The following is a 20052-nucleotide window of genomic DNA, read 5'->3' on the forward strand; positions in this document are numbered from 1 at the left end:
TCAAGTTAATCTAGGCTAAATTTGAACTGGGGCTCAGCAGTGAGTGGAAGCCTCAGGCTTGCGTGCACACACAGCTAGTTTGGATGCCCAGATACACCTTGTGTTTATCTGAGTGCAGTAAGTGAGTTAATGTATTTGTGTGTGGGTCTACACAGAGCACTGATGTCGAACAGGAATTTCTTTCTTTTCTTTAATTTACTGGTGCAACTCAAGTCTCTCAAGGTTAGAGTCTGTCCTTTAGAGGAGGCCCAGACCTTCCCACAGCCTCCATGCTGCCTCTTCTCATTTCACTGAAGTGCACAATTATTACGTTTTCACACAGCTAGACCTGCTCTGCTGCCTTTCCTCCTCTGTCCCATTCTTTCATTCTGAATTGGAACTTATAACCTTCATTTTTTAGTTTGTCTGATAGTGAGCATGATTAAAACAACCACCACCTCCGATAAAACATATTTATCCCAAAACTGATTGCAATGAATGATGAATTAGCAAAATAATAATACTATTATTAGTATTAATAATAATAACACTAGTGACAAATCGAGCTTAAACGTTAAAGGTTGCTTCATCATTTTTGGAAATTTGAACAAATTCCATGAATAGACAACAATCAACCCTGCATTAGTTACTTCATGACTTCCCTTCAATGTCTGTGACATTTACAGATTAAACATAGATAGTGGCTGAAACTTGGCATTTCAGTTCACATTAATCAGGCAGACCATAATACACATCAGGTGTTCTCGTGAGTATATACGCCAGCACTATGTGCGACTCGAAATTAAATTACACTCTTCATGGGGTTAAAGAACATGTGACCCAGTGTAACAGTGTGAATGATGCATTTTACAGGAATAGCTTTTGGAATATAACGGCGCTCTGTATGAAACACAGGACTAAGTCAAGTTTTCATTGTCTTTTCAGAATCGGTTTTGTTTGTTTTTTGGATCATAAACATACTGAATTCACAGCTTTGTTTTTTGGTCTAATCCAGGATCCATCCTGCACAATTCATTAGTTACTCAACCCTTCACAGTGAAAGCTGCAATAATATCCATGCAAATGTAATGTCTCCGCATTAAAACTGTAGGTGTGAGAGAAATCTAAAATACCATCCACATTTGTGCACCGACTCATGAAAGCCTGAACGTTAGAGAGGCTGACAGAGCTGCATTTTCTAGAATACATCCTTGAAGAATGTCTAAAACACAATAATATAAGAACATCTTGATAAAGTGCATCTGGGAGTCAGAGCACTCTCTCGCTGAGGTTGTTCCGGTGACGCTCAAAAGCCTTTTTTTCTGATGGTGAATGGACACTGTCAGACCACAGGGAAGAAAAATACCATGTGGGGAGAATGTTAGATTCTTCTGGTGGGATGAATGGATGTGACGAATACATGAGTGTCTCTCTGCTGTGAGTGGGAATAAAACGAAAGATATTCTGCTATTCCTTAGTCAGGGTTGTGCTATGTCGTCTTGTAACTGCTGGAAGAAATATTTTCTTTTGCCAAAAGAGATAATGCAATTCCTAATGCAACTTCGAAGGCAACATGGTGTGTGGAGGAGAATATGAGCACAAAACATTTATTTCCACAATGATTACAGGGTCTGTTATTTATCCTGAGACTGGACGTCAGGACTGATCCACACTGTCATTTACCACTGCATCCCTGGCTTCATCCAAGCTTTAGCTTCATCCAAATTATAGTTTTTTCCTTTTAAAAAAAAAAAATTAATCTCGTTTTCCATTGGTTGTGAGCAAACAGGGTGGAGCTGCCACCCGGAACCCACAGCTCCATTCATTAATAAAGTTAATAGGATGGGTCTGTAGCCAGGACAGACACTGTGAGTCTGGAACAAATCGCAGGGGATTTCTGTTTCTAACGAAAGCGCACGCTCGTCTCCATTTGTGTCGCTACTAGTGTCTTTGCTGTCCTGGGATCAGACTGTCATGTTCGCTCGAAGCTCCAAGAGGAGAAACTTCACCTCATCGGTAAGTATTGGCAACAAGGTTGTTTTTAAGGTTTCCATAGCGCGTGTGTCGACGTGCCATTACGCACGCGTCTTATTGTTTTAAGTTGCGAAGTTGTTCCTGTTTCTGCCCCTGTTGCCAAGGGCATCAGGTTACACGTGTTATGAAAAAGCCCTGGCACACAAGCCTCATTAACATCATCAATACTTATTCAACTTGATGGCTTGATAAGTTACATGAAGAAAAGGTGTTTTGCAGTACGTTTACACATTAGGTGAATAACTCACAGAAGAGTGAGTCTCTGACATGAAGAGTTTCTAGGTTGGTTGAGTTGGTGTTTAAAAGGGCAAAGGTAGGGCTGGACAATAAAGGAATAATTTAGAAATTATATATCTTGCAGCTTGAAAACATAATGAATTACCTTCCACATGAAGATAAGTGGTTTAAAGATCTCGGGTTAAAACCAAATTCATGCACATATATTTTAAAACAAGCATACTTCTGGCACTGGGTCTTATGTTAGAGCAACTTATGGAGAAGTCAAAGGTGTTTTCAACAGCTGTGAAAAAATATATTTGATCTGGTCCTCCAAGATGAGCTGTACAAGAGGAAATGTCTGTTCAAAATCCAGAAATGTTAGGCTGTACTGATGATGACAGAATTAAATATTTGAATGGTAATGGTTGACCACATTTGTTTCTATGTGTTGTTGTTGGGGCTGCTACTCTCATTTCGTTCTATTTTTGAACTTTTCTTTTTCTATAATGTGGTTTTGTAGGTCTGGTTTGGGGGGTTCATATTGTGCATGACACTGATCAAAATCGACCACCATTAGAATATCAATAATTATCCAGCATTGTATTTTTATCAATGGCAAATTAATATGATGTAATGATGACATTGATGTAAAGCCTATGCATGGTGCAAACACAGGATGTTTAACACTTGATATACCTCAGGTTTGTAAGGGTTTTGCTGTTTGTCAAGAATTTATCATTCTCTACTCATAGATGGATAGATAGATAGATAGATAGATAGATAGATAGATAGATAGATAGATGAATAGATTAATGACCCCAAATTGGGTAATTTATCAGAATTTAAAAGAAAGTAAACCACAACTTTTAATCAAAAATAAGTCTTCAAACCTAAAATAAATAATACTGTGGCATTTATTGCGATAATTATCAATATCGACCATGTGAAAATGTTTCATCTTGATATAATTGTCCACCTCTATAGACATAATAAGTGCTGTATAAACAAATACAGGTTGTCAATCCCATCTATGTTTGTCCAAAGCTGAGCCCTGCGGATGAGCTCCAGAGAGGACAGCCCTGTATCACCTGTGGAGATCAGTGTCCTGGCTTTTCCTTGCACGCATGGAGGTAAGGCCATCGATTCGTCCATCAACCAAATTCACTGTGATGCCCACACTGTCATTACCCCCCCCCCCCCCCCCCCCCCCCCCCCCCCCCCCGATGTGTAGATTCTTCTTGACAGGAGGGAGCTCAATATCATGCCATCGTTCTGGTGTGATGCTTACTTAAATGTTTACACATCGCTGAATTAATCCACACTAAGAGTTAAAACCAGTGATTATTTGCTTTTCTGTTAAGCCACTAGAAATCAGTTTATATACAGTGCAATATAAAAGAAACAGTGTTTCTTCTGCAAGTAGCGCAGCGTTCAGGAGGAAACCCTCCAGACCTTTGGTATGTTGAATAGAATCAGTCATGCATACTTCTGTGAAGGAGCCATTGTTCTGGCCCTGTGTGCTCTGAGATAATAGTTTTTCCTGTAAGACCTTTAATGCAGCGGGGAGGATTCACGCCTGAGGCTCCCGCACTCGCTCGGTCACAACTGGCCGGACGTAAACCAGGTTATGCTACGAAAGAGAACTGTGTATTGTGAGAGGACGTGTTCCTGGGATGAAGTGCAGGTGGTTCGGGTTAGTGCGTGGAAGACTGTGTCTAATGTGTGCGACTCTGTTTAAAGGAATGCAACACACAGAGAGTCACACAAGTGTGGGTTTATTAGCATCAGCTGATCATTACATCCCACACCCACTCAATAACAAACTCACACTATTAGCAGCACCGACTTAATGGAGGTGTTATGAGCTGTATCACTGAATTTATACCTCTAAGTGGCAGCTGGAGATAAAGTTTGTGGAGACAAACAAAATTCTAAGCCACGTCATGTCCTGATTACAAATCCTCCATTGCAATCGTGCAACACAATAAGCTGCTTGACTTGCTCCATAGAGGATTAGCTGGGCAGGAAAAGCCTAAATTACAACAAACTAAAGTAAACAGTGTAAAGGAAGAGTCTGATTCAGTTAAATTCTTCCTACACCTGCACAGTCTGTAAGGGATTGTATTCATCCAGCAGTACACACAGCAATTATTCCTAATACCTCATAAAAAAAGGAAAAACTCTTTAGTATTTTGGCAAAAGGAAAGTCTACAAAGTTGGAGGCAGCTTATTCAAAGCTGACACTGCAGCAAATGGATTTGTCGAGTGTTTTCTCTTCTAAATTTGAACCACAACAGAAGGGGCTGGGCCTGTACCGTAAAGACCGTCTCCTTTTGCTGTAGAGTAAACTAGTGCAGGGGCAACCGAGGGCTTAGGAATGCAGCCTTCATTGCCTCTGTCTTTGCAGTCTCACAATAAAAAGTCAACTTTATCCCGTCCGCCAAACTGGACTAAAACGTTGTCAGTGGACACGGAGTAAAAGGAGCCTGACTTTGTGTGAGGAGGCGAGAAAAGGCTGTTTTATTGCTCCGACAGGTCTTTGTTACTGAGGAGAAAACTTTGGTTGTTTCACAAAGAGTGTCCTGCTTCTTTCTCAGGCAAAACTCAAAGTGTTTTCCTGCTTATTTTACAGGGTACGTTAGATGTGCCGGTGTTTGGGAAGGCGGTGGACTCAAAGTGACCCTGAGGTTAGAGATAGTGAGATGAGGGGGATGTGCTGCCCCCTACATGCTGTCTCCTGTGGTCACAAACCAGATGCTGTTTGTCTGCTTCTCATTCAACCAAAGATAAAAACAGTTTCTAATAGATTTGGTTTGTTGATTCAGACACAGATACATGATGGTGCATGTGTACTGAGGTACTTATAAACTCACCTTTCCAGACATGACGACCTATGATATGTCCAAAAAATGTGGCATTTGGACTTATGCACAAAACTTGACAATGGCTGGATTCAGGCAAGGGTGGCGTCTGAGGAGATCATGCAGGAGACAGGACGTGACATATAAATTCCACTGCAGAAATCACATGTTTTTGTTTACAGCACATTAACATTTGCGTCAACCCTTATTGCCAAAAGCTCTTCAATCTCGTTATCTCTCCAGGTAGACATCTTTTTCGGTGTATCTTTTTCATTCTGAGATATTAGTATTATAAATATATATATATATATATGTATTTTTGTTTTTCAGTTTTGTGTCTGTTGTGGCCATCAACATTTCATTTAGTTTATTTGGACATTCTCTTGGGTTTTTACAAGGAGGACGGCAATAAAAGTTCTGAAAAATGTCCAGATCAACTGACCCAGAAATTTTGCATTCTCACATACAGCCCTGTCAACCTCAGTGCATGTGTGAAGGCAGCTTTACGCTCTGCCAGACATGATCTGTTATTCATCTCTAAGAAGAGGAGATATGAAACTGGCCAAATCCAAATCAACAACAGGACTTTTTTGTCATCGTTGCAGTGTGGCTCTACTGTGGCCATGTTATGTCCCTGTATTGATCAATCACTTTGTCCCTAAGCAACGGTTAGCATCCTTAGACGCTAAACAAAGATTGTGACCATGGTAATCATTTTAACTGCTTAACAACAGCTTGTTAGCATTGTCACTGGTCTCCCTTGTCTTGGCCTTTTTCACTTGAGACCTTTTAAAAAGCAATAAGTGTTAACTGTTGTCCCCTCACATTATGGGAGGAGTGTGGACGTGAATTAACTAAGAAATTCACAGACGATATTGTGGTTTTGTGTGGCAGAAATATAATTTGTATTTCCTTGCTGCTTTAACATTTTTTGGGACTCCTTGGATTCCTGTTGTGTCGTTTAATAGTTGATGGACATGTGCTGTTTAACTGAGGCCACAGGAATGGAGCGCTTATAGAATGAATATGTTACAGCTACACAGTCTTTGAACTTTTAACACAGTTTTGTCTTAGAATTCACTAAATTATTGATGATCCACTCAATATTCAGTAGATGAACATAGATACTGTACACATACTGATTCTGCTTATCCCCCCTCCGTCCTCCATATTGCCTCCGTGTAAAGCCTGAAACATGCTTCTGCGTTTTCACGGGCCCGTAAGCGCAAGAGCCCTTCCGGGTCCCTTACGTGCTTATGTTTCCCTCCTTACGTGCTGACGGGTGTCGACCCCCTTTTCTAAAATTTACGGCAAAGCTCCGCAAGCTCACTCAGCCCGCAAGGCTGTGATTGGTCTGCTCTACATCCCTTCTGGAGCTGCATTTCCGGTTTCATGCCCCATAATACCGGCAGAAATCACGGAAGATTTAGAAGAACGAATATGGACCAAATAGAAGAGCACTTGGCAGAAGATATCCGATAGTATGATCACTTGTATAACCTGTCACTGACTGGCGGATTTGTCCGCCAGAAAAAGGCTACGAGGAGCCGCAGTGGCTATTTAAATAAACAATCGACGAAGAAGAAAGAAGGCGTCTCTAAGGTCGTCTCGACAAAAAGCATTACTCCGCCTAGTGTTCTGGCGCGGAATTGCTTTGTAAGACGCGCAACGGTTGGGGAAGCATGAATGAAAACGAGTCTTGCGCCACAGCGGCGTGAAAAGACGCAGACGCAGTCGCAGAAGCATGTTTCAGGCTTAAGATGCTTCCACTAAGCAGAGCCCCCCCCGGGGAAAGTATAAAAAACTGGTCTTTTATACAAAGCTGACTGAGGGTGTTGAAGCATTTCCCATTCAGAGAAAGAGTGGAGCCTGTATAGTGTTGGGTATTTGGAATCACCCAGGCCTACCAAAACCTTACCCTGAAGAATTTTCCTACTGAAATTGTTTGACTCAAATGTGAGTGAAAGACCAAGCAGTCAGTGTCCACAAACTTTCATCTCCCAAAAAATGTGCTTTCGGAAAGTGGAAAGGGGTAACGAGAATTTAGGATTTATCTAAATCAGGGGCCATTAAGGGGCCCCAGTTTACACAGAGCCAATTATATGTTCAAATTCCATGTACAAGTCATGATTCATCACTTTCAAGTTATTCCCTGTAAACTGTTAGCTTTATAGCTTTGAGCAAAGCCATACACCGGTGAATATATTTGTAACTGTAATTAGTGTATTTCAAAAAGATTTTTATTTTAACAAATTGTACACTATATAATGTTAGCATTGTCGGTCAGAGGAAAAAAAGACTACTGACAGGAGAGGGGCACTTCAGCGGCCAGTCAGATTTCAGCTGGGGCTCTGGGTAACTAAATCTTAGATTTTACGTAGGGTGTCTGGCCAGATCCTGTGTGATAGAAATTTACAATAAAGAAGCTGCTTGCATGCATCTGGGTGTTTGACCATTAGCCGCTATGCTGTGGAAACATGCGTGGCATAACTGGTTGAAAGGACAGGACACCCAGGATACCATCCGCCTCTCAGCTCATCTTTAGAAACGGTGTAGACACTGTTGGATAGATAGACATTGTTAAAATAAAGACACAGACATAAGGTACAATGCACACTACATAACATACAATTAAATGATTGCACTTATTGTAAACTGGAAAACTGTTAAAATTGCACATACAAACTAATACTAAACAAGACGAAGAGTTTGTGTTACCTGGCTGATTGTGTGCCAGTACCTGTGTAACCCAGTAAGCTGAGTTGACTGCTGTGGGCAGGTTAGTTTCTTCTTGCACAACGTGCTTCATCTGAATTATTAATACTTTGCCTTTGGCTTGATTGCCTTTCCTTGTGCTAATGAGCCTCATTACCAGGCTTATTAACATGTGCCCTGAGTGTGAATTTACTATCTGATCCCGATCATATGTCGCTCCTCTGCATGATGCATGTGTGCTTTAGAGGTGCGTTTTAAAAGGTTACACTTGAACTGTTGCACAGGTTGAGCTCATTCCCGAACGTGAAGCAGAAAGGAAGATTTATGCCATAAGATCTTGCCATTTGCGCTTTATTCATTTCCTCCCGGTCGAGAGCACAACATAAACTTCATTTACAGCAGCAGGTTTAGTTCAGGTTTAGCCAGAGCTGGACAAAGCCGGTCCTTGTGTGCAACAGGGCCTTAGTTGAAACTTTAGCTGGCTAAAAGCAGGAGTCAGGGGGAAAAAAGAAGAAGAAGAAGAAGAGGGGGAAAAAAGGAGGATGACTGCAGCAGAACAAGAGGGATCAGGGTTGAGCTTTAACCCGGCCCTGAAAGGCTCGCTGAAGTCTGTCCCCTCGGTAACCCTGTGTGATCTGCATAACACAGGCCGGCCGGGCCATTCACTATGTTAACATGACGGGCCGGCAAATAAAACTGTCAGGGCGACCAGGCATATGAATGGGTCCTGGCTATTTTGGCAGAGAAGAAGAAGACTTGAGGTGAAGAGGAGGAGAAAGAAAGAAGAAGCCATTGGTGGTCAGTGCCCACAAAAGAGAGTTTAGCAGATTTATCACAGAAGCTGTGTCCGGGTATTGGCGTGGAGGTAGAAAGCCTCCTCACTTCACAGTATCCGGGGAGGAAAACATTCTCCATCCTGCTGTCCTCTCTCCCTCCCTGGTCTGGTGCAGAAAGCAGCTGTGATAGCGCTCAACACGGGTTCAGGAGGCAAATGACTTGTTAAGCTGGGTTTTCTATTGTGCAAATGGCGTTTTTTGTCTTTGTCATATAGGGCGCGATTTACTCTGAAGTGGTTATATATTTTGACAGGGGTGCAGGGTCATGTTATATATGAGTGATGTTCACAGATAATGGAAACCTGGGGAACTGTGAAGCCCTGACATCAATCAAAGTTTGACCTTTGAGGATCTCTGACAGTGTTCGGCTGAACTTGTCCCTTCCCATCGCTCTCATTTCATTCCCTGCTGCTGTTTCATTCCCTCGCTTCTTCTTCCTCTTCCCCTTCCTCTCAAATCACGCCACGCCGCCCACAGAGAAACACACGGAACCCAGCGTTTGATTTGACTGTAATGAGTCAGATACGGTGAGGATTATGCATGGCGGTCACGGCAACAAAGATGGTCTTACCATTAAGCCGGGGCCGAGATCCTGAGGGGCCTGTTGGTCAGCTGCGGAATTCCAATGAAATCCCAGCATCAGAATTCAACGGGGCAGATGATGTGACACAGAAACGCTCATAGAGGTCACAGAAAGAGAAGCCGATCACGACTGAATTCCTGTAGCATTCCTCATTTCCTCTGTCTTCATGTGGGAGTTTTAATGATGAACACAGGTAGAGAAACACACGGCCTCCGATTTGTAACTTTGAACCCGCGCAGTCCTTCGGTGCAGAAGAATCCACTGTGATTCCCAAATTCTTATTAGATCTTCTGAATGGTCGCTCAAGCTTTGATAACAACCCAACTTATTGCTTCTTCAGGCGGAATCTTTGATGCCTCTTCTGATTGATTTGGTGCGACCGAGCTGCCGGGTGTTTGGTTGGCTGCCTGTGTATTTGTAAACCCTGTCAGGAGAGCGGAAATGATGCCTCTCCTCTGGTGTAGATACAGCTTGTAATTATGATTGTGGGATACCTCCGGTCCAGATGCTCTACGGCCAGAAACAAAAAGAGCTTGTTGGTGTATCCTGGTATATTTGCATGTACTTAGACGAGTGCATGTTGTGCATCTCTCAAAAGAGTGAGTGTCATTGTCATGTCCAAAAGAAAGATGGATGCGCTCTGAGAGACGGCAGCAGGTTGTGTCATCTCATCCACCAGGTGGGTTCTGGGTGCAACAGGAGATGCTCCGAGGTGTTGGGTTGCCTCAGTGCTCGGTGCATGTAATTGCCTCTGTTACTCGCTGTAGCTGCTGTATCATTAGTACTGCATGATGAGTTTCAAAGCGTATGCACTCCACACAGCAGCGTGATGCAGGTTTATTGACCAAGTTTATTATACAGGTAACCCTCAGGTGAAACTAAACAGAAGAAAGTATAATGCTGATGCTCACTCACTGAAAAAAAAAAATCCATCTTCTTTTAATTTGTGTAAGAAAGTCTCCTGTGTGTTCACTGAGAAACCGCAGTGCATGACAATATGACAGAAGAAACGGGGGGGGGGGGAACTAATTAATGAGAAAGGCTTTAATGGGGATTTATCTGAATTAAAATACTTTGGATAACTGATAAAATGACAGAATACAAATATGATGTTCTGAATAAATTGATTCCCATTGTATCCCTAACAGCATTTAGGACAAGTTGTCTTTTACTTTCCACTGACAATAGTTGTGGCTCCACATCAGTTTTGAACTTTCTCCTCAATTTCTCCCATTGAAGCCCCCACTGTAAAAAAGGTTATTTCACATATATATACTGTATTATATACTGTTTATTTTCTAAATTAAGTATAAATACCATAAAAGATTCAATTAAACAGAATTTGTTGAAGAAAATTTATAATCTTTAAATTAATATATTGGGAAATTAGAGCTTTCTTTCACAAGATCGCGATCAGTCTTGAATTTTGAATAACATTGAACTCTTTATGTAAAAAAAATACAGAAATTATATCTTATTGCTGAATGTATTTATTTGCATTTGTTTTAAATATCTGTAGAATAACTTTTTGTTTTTTACTGTAGTTTGACCACAAGTGTTTTTTCTTTTACAGTGTATCCTGGAAAACCGCTTTGCTATCTCAGATCCTATAGATGCTAAATAATCCCTCTACCAGCATTCTGATGGAAAAATTTAAAACAATTATAAAAATAAAATTAGCTAAAGGTTTGTCAAATTAAGTAAGGCTGTTTCAGAGGAGTTGAGACCAGCAGGAGGAAACATGTGTACGATAAAAGAAAAGAAGAATTTAAGTAAGTTAATACATTAAAATTCTAAATTGGCCTTCTTTAGTCCCATCCCTTCCAGTTCTATGATGACAACAAGGCTAGTCACACATTTTTTAACAAACACATTTTTCCAGCATAGAGATGATTAAACCACTCTGAGCATCCTATGACTATTTTAAACTATGATCCAGCCAATTGATAAAGTCAGTGTCCATAAATCACTCATCCAAGAAGTGATGCACAAAGAGCATGTACTGAAGCTATTATATTGGAAAAGCTAACGTATGCTTCATATAGATTCTTTGTATTGGACAGCTGTAGAAGTGTGTGTAGTGTTTTCAGGCAGCTTGTGTATAATAGAGACGGTATATAGTGTCAGTCTGATCCACCTAAGTCTCTTCTTATCAAGGTCATCTCTAACAGGTGCTCATGTGTTTGGATTAAGAGCGATAGGCATCAGAAAAGTCAGTTTAGTCTCTCATAGAAAATGGTATGTTGGTTTTAATATGTTGTCTCATATCAGGTTATCCCCTTTTTTAAGAGATGTTACTCCTCTACATTGCAATTTTCACTTGTTTATGTAAATGCAGGGCACCACTGTAAACGCTCTGCTCTCAATCGGTTTGTACCCTGTCTAAATAAAGCTTATCTATCTATCTATGGAGAAAAACTCAACACTGTGATTTGATCTCAATGTTTAAGTCCATTATGTCTCACTTATATAAAATCATTCAAACTTATAGCTCTTCTATTGCAGGTTGACGCCATAATTGAGTGATGCTGGAAAGTGCGTTATTATTTAGTGAAGGAGAAATCCAGAAGTAAATCCCAGTGTTCAAAGTACATTGTGTGTGAAATTGTGGTATAATATTAAATAGTTTACAAAGCCCTGTCAGAGATGGAAATCAATAGAGTTGACAAAATTGCATCAAAGCACCAAACAACATAACTAAAATTAAGTGTGACAGTGCTCTCCATCAGAATTCAAATGCGTTCTGTTTTGCAGAACTGTGGTGCGTTTGGCTGTTGCTGTAAATTATAACCAGCATGCTCGTGGCTTTGGATCCACTTGTAGCACAGATTTCACCTGTCTCACATTAGCTCACCTCTGTAATTCTCCCTGACTTGTGCGCTAGCGATGCTAATTCTGTCCGATTTTTGCCCGGGACTGATCCATGCTTTAATGAAGGCTTAGTGGGCTGAGATGCCTTTGAACTGTCACTGGAAATAAAGAGAGGCAGGCTCACCGCTGTTGTAAGCGTAGAGTTTGCATTTATCCCCCCCCCCCGCCCACCCAACTTAGAGAGTTAATTCATGTCATCGTGACGGTTTCTCTGCGGTTAGGTTTCTCCAGGCACTTTGGCTGCTGGATGGGCAGCCTCTGCCCTGAGCTGCAGTAATTGATAACATTGCCATGTGAAGTTACTAATGAATTTTTCACCTTGCAATCTGAGGAAACGCACACTATCAACCCACCACCTCTATTTCTATCTCTGTCACCAGTGGGACTAAGAAAGGTGTGAAGCAAGACCACTGGTCCAATGTAATTTTCATTTTACGTTAGAACACAGACACCTGCTCACCCTCATTCTCATTCAGAGACCTTTCATTGACATCCTGCTGTGTAAGCTCCACGGACTCCCACAAGGTGCACGAGCTCTCAGCATTTCAACAGCTGTGTGCCAAATCCCAGGTTGCTTGAAAACACTTAGTGGATTAGGTTTGTCTTGGAATCATGAAAGCCCCTCTCACATCAAACTCTGATTTCCTCTGGGGCTGTATAAACAAGTGGATTTGGCCTATAGCTCTGGAGAAAGCAATGTTGGTGGGGAGTTGGAGGAGATAGATGTGGGATAGCGACCGACAACTAAGGACCCTAACCCTAACTCTTTATTTGGGTTATTGTCAATGATTAATGACTGTTAACCGATCTGAAAGATTTGGAAGGCCTGATAGTGTGGGCGCCCCGCATACAGAGGTGTAGAGTCCCCGTGCAGCGGCTGTAGATTAGGTTCTGTCCCGGCCTTTTGTTACGAGTCTTCCTGCCTTCTTTCTTCCCATTTTCCTTCTTGCACTTTCCCCGTCATTAACGGTGAAACATCCCCAAATCCCGCAAAATATTAATTTATGAGGGGGAGCACGGAGGATTGGACTCATGTCAAACGGATATAATAATTGATGGTTCACTTTTAGGCTTTGCTCTTGCATATATCTGTGTTCCTTTGTATCCCTGCGTCCACCTCTGCTCACTAAACCTTCGTCTCTGCGACGCCCCCCCCACCCTCATTCTCTTCCCCTCAGCCTCCATCCATCCGTGCATCTCCTCATCTCACCGGTTTTAAACCCTGCCAGCCTCAGACCAGTGAGGCCTGAGCAGTGCACCACTTCAAAGACCTCTTTGATTCTTTCCTCCCCTTATTTTCTCCTCCACCGTTCTCTCCTTCCAGCCACCTGTTCCCATCCCGAGGCGAGAGGGTGGGCTAGGGGAGTTAGTTTCGTTGATCCGAGCTGTACCAACGTGGATCTTAGAACACACAGTTCTAGGTGGATTACATGCGTATGGAAGAATTTCTCACCGGTGATGATTTGGGAGAAAAGGTGCCTGCTTTTATGTCAGTAGCAGCCAGTAGAGGTCAGCATCGCACAACCCCATAGGAGGTGCCATCCTTGTATCATGGGCTCTTGCATGATTTGGTATATCTGATTATCACTTTAAGGATATGAACAAAATGATTAGTTATTAGCAATAAACAAGATGACCCCCGCTCATCTTGTTTATTAGGTTAACCTCTGAAGTTAGGGGAAAGACGCTGACACTCACTCTTTGACTTCCCATTACTTTAATGATGTGTCTTTTTTCCTTACAGACCCAAATCCCTGTGGAGCCCAAAGTCTCATTTGCCCAAAGTGCAAAGGAGGAGCTTGATGACTCTGCAGTGCTAAAGTATTTCAATGGTTTATTGATCTGGCCGGCCTACTGATTATTGGTGGGCTTAAGTAGCGCACTGACCCGGGAGGATTGACTGCTGCTGTTTAATATTGAGGGAAGAGCCCCAGCAGCCACTCCTTCAAATAGCAGTGAGGAGAAAGCACAAGGCTTATTAATGTTGTTGTCACATTGTGATACCTCATTTTGAGAAATACTAAACAGGGAGACAGCAAATTGGAAATAATGTGCATTTATTGCATTGTTTGTGTACTCATCTTTTTTCCACAACCAAACCCTTCACTCCATTGCACCATATCAGTGTCACTGCTTTGACTGTTGTGTTTTCCTCATGTCTCTCCCCTGTGTGCGGTTTGACGTCATCTGAGGCGTGGGCGAGGTGTCATCTTGGTTCTGCTCACACGTCTGCATGAGTCAGGCCTGAATCTACACGTGTGTGTTTGCATATCAACAGCAGAGAGGCTCTTAAGTGAGGGCTCTCTTTCATGGATGAGAGAGTAGGCCGGCGTGCCGGGCTGTACAGGTACACATCAACTGATGTGGGTGCAGGAAGGACTGGATGATGAAGAGGAGTGTGGGGGGGTTGCAGGAAGCGGGAGATGAAAAGAAAAAGCTCTGAAGCAGAAGTAACACACTGTTTACTGAGATCTTGGGTCAATGCACTCACAAACAACCAAACGACAGCCTGATTGATTCTGGATTCTTTCAGGCAGATATCAGTAGGCCAATACCAATTAAAGTATTTGACAGTTTATCTTAAGAGCATATATCGGCGTGAGTTTTGACAAGGATCTTCCTAAATCCTTTTTAAAGAATAAGGACCAAGTGAGACATTAGAGAGTTGAAAGGTACAGTTGCACTTCTGTGCTTCTGCAGAGCTGAATTCTGACAACAGCCTGCTAACACACCATGACAATGCAACATTGCTTACTTAATGTAAGGACGCTAACATTGGCTGATAAACGCAAATTAAAGCTGACGCTGGTGAGAATAACATTAGCTTTAGAGTTATTTGGTCATAAATCTGGTCTTTGACAAGTTAAACCTTTGACCTGGTGATGACACACATATCAGGAGATCATCAGTATTAGTATTATCCACTCTGAGGGGCACATGTGGGCCTGTGCCATAATTTAATGGTAATCCAACCTATAGGTGAAATATCACCCCTGTGATATTGTCTTTCCTAGAGCCCCGCTGACAGCAGTAATGCATTCTAAATATCAAACTTGACCATTGTTTTACATACCACACATCCCCTTCGTTTTAAAACTGTGCAGTAAGTGCAGAGAAATAAACTGGGAAAGAGATCAATGACGTCTAGACAGCTTGATGGCATGTTAGAAACTTCACATGTCAAATTTAAACATGGCACATTTCAGATCCTTATTGCTACACGCTGTAGCCAGTCCAGACACGAGGATGCGAAGTACCTTGACAAGTACTTTAGGTGTGTGTGCCTGTGAGCACAGTGTGGGCACTGTGTGGGCACTGCACTCACAGGCACAGACTTTGAGTCATTTGGATTAAGATGGATGGAGATGGGATCTGGTAATGATGGAGTCACCTCAGTGCTCAGTTTTAAGCCGTCATCACTCTAATTCTGCAAAAACAGTGTCTCTGCTACTGCAGCTTGAGAGTTTTGCATATTTGGCATATTGGCGTATTCATGTTCTCTCTCTCCGTCTTCTCTGTTTTTCTTCATCACTCATCCGGCCAAGTTTGTTTGCGCAGGTTCACCGGTTGCCAAGGCGATGAGAGTGCTGTAAGTTTGTTGCTGCCTTGACAACAGGCCAGACCAGCAGTGCATTATCACTATGACAATAGTAGTTGAGCGAGTAAGATGGGGCGAGCACATCCATAAAGAGGCTCACCGGACGTCACAGTGTGCAGCGTGTGCTTCACCCTGGTTGTGGGCAGATACCCGAAGGGAAATATAACTGTTAAATATTTTTTGTCTTTTTCATTGGCCGTGGTTCACTGGAGTGAGTTTGCATTCCGTGATGTGAAAGCTGTTTCAAAGGCTTTTTGACCCTCACGAAGAACAAAACTCGGTGGGAAACACACTTTGTTTCTGACGGACGGTGTCAAACTGAATCATGTCCAGTTTAAAAATCGGATCAGGATTCCAATGTTTCACTGCCAGTAAATCACAGCATTGAACCCAGTCCATCACCTTTATTCAATACAGATATGTTATTCAAGGTTATCTGCTCGTTTGTTTCCAGCAGATCTAGTGGCAGATAGTTTGCATTTTTGCCTTTAACATTTGTTCAGCTTCCCCTCGTGGAAAATAAAACAGATGTGTGCATGACAAGAATCAAATCCAGACTTGGTGTAGTGCAGTACTAAAACATACGTTAAAAAAATATCTCTGATTCATTCCTGGCCCTCACAGTGCTCGAGCCCCTGGAAATAGTCCCTCCATTTGTAGAGTTTGAAAATCTTGTGAAACCAGAGGAAGGAGTAAGGTGGTCTTCCATTGTGGACCCCCTCTGTGATTTATTTCACAACTTGATACTCTTGTAATTGGAACAAGCAGACGCATGGCAACAGCTCTTGTATTTGATGTTGAAAGAGCTCGATAAAGCTTCAACTATGATTATGACACACACCCTAGACACTGATACATACAAGTTAAATGTGGGTGTGGAAGTCTACCTGCTAACTCCACAAACGTCTGTCTCTCTTTCTGTCAGTCTGAAACGCTTATCGACTTCACACTTGGTATATTTGTCCTTAATGGGCTGAGGAGGTGCAATTTGGTCACGTTCAATATGAATAGAATTGGAATAAACAAGCAAACAGCACCGGCAATCAGCATGGAAAAGGCAAATTTCCATCAGATCATTTTGATGATTTGATTTTTTTTTTCGGACGCACGCAGAAATTCACCGGTGTTGTGGATGCTGACATCCGTCATGGCAACCAAATTCATTTCATTTGATGAAAAACTTGCATGTTACGCTGGTAGGATGAACACAAAGTTCTGTAACTTTACTTTGCACCATAGACTGTTGATAAAAAGCTCCGGCACACAAACAATAAACAGTGACAGAACATTGTTGAACTTTCTGAGGAGGACTCACATTAACACAGGCCAAGAGAACAGCCCATTCCAAACAGGCAGGTTTAGAATGGACACTGCACTGGTGTAATCAAAATGAAGGTCAGTAGTCTCACTTTCAACAATGTGCTGGGAAATGATTCACATGAACAGTCTGACTGGATCACACTTGGCCGCTGTGACGGCAGTAATGTGTGATCACAATATCTGCGTTCTCAGCAGCGTCCCAGGCTGACCAATGTCCCCTTGCTCTTCTGTCCCGTAAAACAAAGCCACACCTAAGCCGCCTGTTATCCTGTCCGGCCATGACAGTGTGTGACTTCCGTTCGGTGACAGCGTCCCGATGGAGTCGGCAAGAAGAATGAGTCGATCTGTGGAATCAAAAGGCCGCTGTATGCGTGTCAGAGGTCAGCGTTTTAACCAGCAAATCCCCCCTTTGCTCCCATGTAATCCCCCTGCCATGGGGTTTTCCCACACCCCAGGGCTCAGATAGGACCAACCGGAGCTCAGACAGACAGACGGGATGATCCCCTGATATCAAGACACAAGCCACAGTCAAGACACACAAGTCGACATATTGCCGACAAAGTTCTTATGACCTGCAGGAAATATCGCCGAACTCGGATCCACCTTGGCACCTATAGAACCACCAACAATTCACGTGAAAGTCAGTTTCACGTGATTATTATTGATGAGTATAAGTAGGCAACGTCTTGTGGTGTGTGTCTGTGTGTGTTAATGCAGCCCCAGCAACAAATTGGTGCATTTTGAGCTTTTTGTACCGGTTCTCTCCCCTGGTGGTATCCACGATCCACATTTGCTCAAACAGGGAGTCAGCAGTTTAGGCCAGTAAAGCTGACTGGACTTGCTTAGTCAGGGAGGCTTGTGATCTGCGCTGCATCTCTGCATTCCTTAACAGTGAGCTTAGCTTCGCCACAGTCTAACCCCCTCTGTAAAGTAACAAGCCCTGGGACGTACACACACACACACACACACATGTAACACAGACACACACACACATCCTCTCCCCCACAGACTGAATAACTTATTCGGTGCGGAGATCAAACACTCCAATATTTATAAGTGGTCTCGGGGTGTAATTTGTCTCCTGGTTGATTTCGACACGACCATTCCTCATCTGCCCTTTTATATAACTGTGTGTTTATTTATGTATCTGTTTAAACCCAAACCTCTTTTTCCTCATTACGGCTGCTTTAATGTCCTGGGCGAGCAGGCGCTGTAATTGATATATAATGAACGCCGTGCGAGCACATTGGGAGCGAAATGCAAATGGTTTGCCTGCAGCTCTGGTGATGAAACAGGAGGATAACCCGCAGAGTATGGAAAGTCCTGGCTCCTGTCATGTAGGATCACACAGCTCACGGGCCCCTGTATATATATTTTTATGGGACATTTTAAATCCCATCTGGTCGGCTTATGAGACCCTCGGTTTTGTTTGTTTATCTTCTAATGTGTTTTGAGGCGGTTTTCATCTTCTCAGCTCTTTCATAAGCCGTCATGTTTGATCCACATCTGCCATGGCCGTGCCTAACGATGGCCCAGTTGTTTCCTGATCTGGTTCAGCCTCTTGTCTCTGATTGACACATTAGAGTAAAACTGTGTGTCTGCCTATTTGTGTGTGTGCGCACTCTCCCTATGGTCCTTCTTACTCGATTGCTGTTAGCGTCACCACACAGGTGGGATGCGGAGTGTGTGTGTATGTGTGTGTGGGGGAAGTGACAGGTGTGTGTGTCTGATAGAGAGATAGAGGGACAGACAGACAGGTGTTATATGCTGGACACTCTACTACAGGATGTCCTGAGGCAGGTGTGAACCAGTACACATGATCGAGCATGCAGTGTGTGTCCGTGTGCCGCATGTGAGGACGATGCCACCCGTGTGCGCACGAGCTCAGCAGCCTATGAAGAATAGTCTGTAATATTTAAAAGCTTGACACTTGAGACTGAAAGCGTGCCCCAGATTGTGTTTCATTGTTGGACGCTGATCAGCCCAAATCTCATGTTCCACTCTACAATGGAAGATGGGATGAAGGCAGTGGGGAAGCCTATGTGTGTGTGTGTGCCCTTTAAATGGCCTAAACTCAACATGACACTCCCTTCTTTTTGTGTTGTTATTGTGTGTTGGCACATACACTGTTTGGCGTATTGATTTAAAGGAAACACATGCACACAGATTCCATTGAGAGCTTTTTATTTATATTTTGCCTTACCTGAATTGAATGGTCACGTCTGGAGTGTGTGTGTGTGTGTCTGTGTGTGTCTGTGTGTGTTAAGTTGCAGTTGAAGGTAGTTTAAAGAAGCGGGGCTCTCACTGACTCCACCTTTGGCTTTTTTTCCCCTTGCAGTTGCAGATGCTCTAACTCAGACAAGCTGTGCTCCAAACCTCTGAATAATGGATCTGGAGCATGAGGAGAATGGTTGATGAGTGTGTCTGTATCACTTGTTTGTGGATGTTTGCCTCTTTGTGTGTTTGTGTGTGTGTGTGTGTGTGTGTTTGTGTATAGTAGCTTTGATTTGTATGCTGCTATGTACACTGTTGCTCCAGATGTTGTTGTGGCAGAAGAAGCCGACTCACCGACTCACTGCTGATGTTTCTTTCCAAACTCTTGAGTGTGTGACAGTTGTTTTATATCAAAGATCACAGTGGATCAGCAGAGACACAATAAAATGATCCATATTGTGATTGCATTTCCATAATGGTTACATGTAAAAACATGGTTCTATAGAGGAAGATGTACATTTTTCTGTACTGTTAATAAAGCACAAAAAAAGACTCAACCGAGTATTTTTGTCAAACTTATATGTTTTGGGAAAAAATCTTTCACCCTGAATGGTTAATGGGAAAACTGATATCAATAAGCAGCCGCTTATTTTAGCCGAGCATAAGGACTGAAAGTGGAATCGGCTAGCCTAGATCTGTCAAAGGTTGCTAATTGCTATTCCATGTTATTCCTCCCGAGAGAGAAAAAAGTCAGGCCCCCAGCTCACAATGTGACCAGGTTCACTGTTCTTCTCTCTTTTCTTATTTAAAGTTAAGGGGCTT

General features: G+C 42.6%; 1 long non-coding RNA gene across 1 annotated transcript; it reads left to right on the forward strand.

Moving 5' to 3' along the window:
- The first annotated feature begins 1855 nt into the window (after window positions 1–1855).
- LOC133961885 (uncharacterized) lies at window positions 1856–19735 on the forward strand. The gene is made up of 3 exons (XR_009922050.1): window positions 1856–1995; window positions 3277–3362; window positions 19355–19735. It is a non-coding gene; the product is annotated as an uncharacterized LOC133961885 (long non-coding RNA).
- Window positions 19736–20052: the final 317 nt, after the last annotated feature.

This window comes from Platichthys flesus, chromosome 2 (assembly GCF_949316205.1).
Source record: "Platichthys flesus chromosome 2, fPlaFle2.1, whole genome shotgun sequence".
Lineage (NCBI taxonomy): Eukaryota > Metazoa > Chordata > Actinopteri > Pleuronectiformes > Pleuronectidae > Platichthys > Platichthys flesus.